This window comes from Petromyzon marinus, chromosome 12 (assembly GCF_048934315.1).
Source record: "Petromyzon marinus isolate PM22_M1 ecotype Great Lakes invasive population chromosome 12, UKy_Petmar_22M1.pri1.0, whole genome shotgun sequence".
NCBI classification, from domain to species: domain Eukaryota; kingdom Metazoa; phylum Chordata; class Hyperoartia; order Petromyzontiformes; family Petromyzontidae; genus Petromyzon; species Petromyzon marinus.
Window position 1 is genome coordinate 14,007,914 of NC_133678.1, and position 5,184 is coordinate 14,013,097.

Here is a 5,184-nt window from a genome sequence, read left to right on the forward strand (position 1 = left end):
ACATTATGGTTTATGTAAACTACTATAGTGAACGTTAGTGCACATTCACCAGACACCTAACAAAAAGCAACGATTCACCAAACACTCTTTACTCACCACTCATCTTGCACTCACTCGACACGCTACAGTACTCATTCACCAGGCACTGCTAGGCTATGTATGGTGCAAAAAAGTTCAACATACAGTACATGCGACTCGCATAACCATCTCTACTCGGCTGACCTTCAGACACCACTAACCTGCAACTCACCCGACACAAGAAACAGACATGCATCGCTCACTTCACACTCACCACTTTCTAGACGCTACCGACTCCCGTTCTCACGACTCACTGAACACTCGCCAGTCACTAGTGTGGGGGCTACCGTCCCCCGCCATCACCATATTGTCGGGACCATTGCTCTCCGACTCCCCCATAACACTCGTCCCACTACCCCCCGGCTGGTCTGTGGGGTCCGGGATACCGACCCCCAATTCCTCGCCAACTTGCACCCCCGACTTGGCGGCTGCCCGCGTCACCATGTTTCGATTGACGCAGTGGTCTGTTTTTACGCTCGCGGTGCGCTTTGCCGTTCAGAGGCGGCATGCCGCTGTAAGCGCACTCGACAGTAAAATCTCCGTCCCGCCCGTAAACAAACAGGCGCGGCGCGTGTTTCCCTCCCACCAGCGCTCCACGTGTTCCGATAATAACAAACACGCCCCTACCCTCTGCCCAGCCCCGTACACCAATCGCATGCAACGGGGTTGGAGCCGAGGGATGGGCGGGCGGGACGTTTGCCGTGCGCGCGCCGCTGATTGGGGAGGGTCGCTCAGCTCTGAGTGGACGGGACCGCTCAAACAGTTGCGCGAATACGCGTGCGCTCGGCGCTTTAACTCGCTACTTCGCGATTAGACAATTGTGCCGGTGCGTGACCGCAACACAGCCACACAGGTACGCGATCGCTAAGCACTATTGTGAGCGATATCACGGGTACACGAGCACTGGGCACCACCGAAAGTCGCCACGTATGCCCGTACGCGCCGCACAGTCAAGTACACAATTGCACGGGTGCGCGATCGCAACGCCGTCACACCGGTATGCGAGCGCTACGCGCTACTGTAAACAATCGTGCGGGTACGTAAACACCGCACACTTCGTCTCGAGGTGAACAGCCGCGCATACACGTAGACACCCAGCACACTCTGCCCTCCACTTCACGCTCCCAAAAGACCACACAACACAGTTTTATCCCCCCACTAGCGAATTTTATTTACCTCGAGTAACCAATTTTATCTACGTGTGATGGTATGGGTCAGTGGACGCTAGTCTATCCCTCGGAGGTCTTCGATTCAATTTCTCCTACCGATCGCCCCGCTCTCTACCCTGGATTTAAAACGCTTAAACTTACGCCTCTCTCCCTCGCACTTACTTCCACCCTGCTGTGCTGACCGCTGTAAGGGGACGAGGCGGCGAGTTGTCTCTGTAAAGGGGCGAGCCTGGCGGTGCTGGAGTACGTCTCACGGACGTCTCAGACGGCTGACTCTGCTGCTCCTGGAACCGCGATGATCTTGAAGAAGAACTGACTTGCTACTTGAATCCCCCTCCCTTTATCCTACCTACAACAAAGGAATTTCGCCGTTTCGGTCTCTTGGCCTCCCGTCCAATCAGGGGCTCAGATTTTCCCGCCATTTCGATACCCGGATCCCAGCTCAGGTGACGTCGCCACAGTGATCTCACCGACGTCCGCTCTCTGTTTTCCCGCTACCAGTCCACTGACCCGTGCTTGTGCGTGTGTGGTTCCACTCGCGGTGGCTCGATGGCCCTTGCTGTGACCATGCAACTTTAATATTAGGTCGTGGTGCCGCAGTGCATGTCAGCTACAGGGGGAAGATCGCCCAATTTCCCGGCCGCAGGAAACCATGAAGTTCGATCCCACTAGGGACTTCTGGACAAAAACCTATCGGCCGGGTGACCTCCCCTCCCGGCTCTACGTGGGGCGTGTGTGCGTTCGTGCGGGGGGGGGGGGGGTGGGGGTGGGTGGCGAGGGTGCACCGCATCGCCGTCGGCATCCCCCGGTGGCGGCTTCGCGGCGGTGGGCACGACCTCGGCAGAGCGGCTCTGCTGCGGCGGCCTCACGACTGTGCAGTGGGCAAAACGCGGACGTCTAAGAAGGCACCGGCCCCGGGACAGTGGCGGAAAATCCGAGGCATCGGTGACGGCGTCGCGGTGGTGGGCACGGTTCCGCTGGAGCGGCTCCGCTGCGGCGGCACCACACAGCCCCCCGAGGTGCCAGTCCCCGTCCCTGGTTGACCAGAGCACCTCGCCTGGGTTGCCCCTACAAGGTAGCACCGCGGGGTCCGCGGGACTCGCCCGGCTCTCGTGCCTGGTCTCGGCGGTGGTGGCTCCGTCTCTCGGGGTTCCGGCGGCGGTCTCCTTCTCCACTCCAATGGTTCCCTCCGGCCCTGGGTACCTGCGGGCTGGGAGACAAACTCGGGGGCGGTAGGGTTCAGGGGGCGCCGTCCCCGTCTCTCCTGGCTTGGGCTGGGACCCCCTGGGGCCCGGGACCCCGTGGGGCCCATATACTCTGCGAGGCCCCCGGGTATCGGGGGTGTGGGGACCCCGGGGTTTCGGGGTCCTCGAACGGCGGGGTTCTCCCCCGCTGGGGCCGCCCTCCATGGTTTTAGTCGCCGAACATTAACTACCATCTCCCGGCCCCTCTCTCCCCCCTGAATCAGTACCGTCCAGGGGGAGATCTGTCGCCCCACCATCCAGGGTCCCCGCCAGTAGGTGGTTAACTTCCCCACCTGCCCGGCCCCGACGTGAAGGGTGTGCAGCCACACCTTAGAGCCCGCTGAGTAGAAGGGGGGTTCCATCCAGCGTCGGGCGCCCCGCTCCTGCCACCGGTGTGCGGTCTCGCCTTGCGGGTAGGCATGGACCCAAGCTTCTCGCAGGGTCCCCATCAAGTGCTCCACGGGGTGGCTCCCTTCCTCCAGTTGCGGCAGAGGGACACCGAACAACAGATCTGTAGGCAGGCGAGACTCGCGACCAAACATCATTAGGAACGGGGTCTGTCCCATGGATGTGTGTACTGTGGTGGCGTAGGCGAACAGAGCATAGGGGAGGTGTTCATCCCAGTCCCGTTGATTCGCGGCCGCCATGCGTTGAAGCTTCCCGGCTAGAGTCTGGTTCATTCTCTCTACCATCCCATTTGCCTGGGGGTAATACGCCGTAGTTCGGTCCTTCTGGATCCCGAACTCCCGGCACAGTGCCTGGAATAGCTCTGCCTCGAACTCACTACCATGGTCAGTAATGACTCGTTGGGGGATCCCGTGCTTAAGTACATAGTGTTCCACGAACGCTCGGGCCACTACGAGGGCTGTCTTATCGGGGATGGCTACCGCTACGGGATAGCGTGTGAAGTACTCCACCGCTATGAGAATATATCAGTTGCCCCAGTGGGATCGTGGGAATGGCCGCTGCAGGTCGATCCCAACCAACTGGTTCGTCCGGCTGACGCGGAACGGCCTCAGGGGTACCTGGTATCGCGCCGGTTTCGGTCCGCATTGCTGACACGCGCGGCAGCCCTGCACCCAGGCGGCCACGTCTTGTGCCAACTTGGGCCAGAGATACTGGCGGCGCAGGGTTTCACGAGTGCGCCGGTCTCCGTCATGGCCCCCGAGCGGGTGGTCGTGCACTAGTCTCAGCAGCTCGGGTCGCACCTGGGCGGGCACGCAGATGCATCCCGGCTGGCCGGCTTCGGTTAGCTCCCGCACCACCCTGTTTTGCACGCACAATCGGGCATACAAACCACTCCAGGGCCCTGGTAGGGTGTCCTCTTTCTCCCGTAGGGCCGCCTCCACCGCCGCCAGATCTGGATCCCGCAGCTGCTCATCGTCCAGGCTCGGGAAGGCGCAGCCGACGTCCTCCTGGATCCGATCAGGTGGGGTTGAGCAACCCGTCGGGCCCTGGGATGTGGGCTCCGTGCCCGCCGAGTGGTCCCCCGGGTCCCTGGTTCCTCCTACCGGGGTCTCTGTTGTACATACTGCACTGCCTCTCACCGGGAAAGGGTTAGTCTCGGTGCGCTCCTGGGGGTCCACCACCTGCCGGCAACGGCCCCCCGTGAAGCACGGGCAAGCTTCCTCCGCCCTTGTCTTGGTGCCCACCGCGGGCCGCCTCGATAAGGCGTCCGCGTTTGCGTGCGTACACCCAGCTCGGTACTCTATTTGCAGGTTGAACTCCTGCAGCTGCGCTAGCCATCGGGCCATCTGCCCCCGCGGTTCCTTGAATGTAAGGAGGAACTGCAGGGCATAATGGTCGGTGCGCACCCGACATTTCCTGCCGTACAAATACGGTCAGAACTGTTTACACACGAATACCACAGCATACAGTTCTTGACAAGTCACGCAATAATTCAGCTCGGGCCCACTCAGGGTCCGACTGGCGTAGGTGATGACCCGCTCCGTCCCACCCTGTACCTGTGACAGCACCGCGCCCAGCCCACTGCTGCAGGCGTTGGTGTCCAAGATAAAATCCGTGGTGAAATCGGGGAAAGCTAGGGTAGGGGTGTGGGTGAGGTGGTCTTTGAGGGTGGTGAAGGCCGTTTGGCAGGCCTCCATCCATTGATAGGGGTTCTTAGGGGAGGTGAGTCGGGTGAGGGGGCGTGCAATCTCGCTGAATCCCTTAACAAATCGACGATAATAGGTGGCGAGTCCCAAGAATGACCTGATCTCCGTCAGATTCCTGGGCCGTGGCCATTCCACTACGGCGCGCACCTTTTCCGGATCGGTGCGCACCCCCGCCTCGCTTACTCGGTGTCCGAGGTACCCTACCTCGCGCTGCGCAATGTAGCACTTGTGCGGCTTGAGCTTGAGATGGGCTGCTCGCAGTCGCTGGAACACCTCTCGCAACCTGGACCAGTGCTCGGACAGAGATCTGCTGAACACTATTACGTCGTCCAGGTAAATCAGGCACTGTTCCCACTGTAAGCCCCGCATCACCAACTCCATCAACCGCTGGAACGTCGCGGGCGCGTTAGTGAGTCCGAACGGAAGCACTCGAAACTCGAACAGCCCCATCGGGGTGGTAAATGCGGTTTTCGGCCGATCCTCCTCTGCCATTTCCACATGCCAATACCCGGACGCCAGATCGAGGGTGTAAAAATACCGTGCTCCTGCGAGGCTGTCAAAGGTGTCGTCGATGCGCGG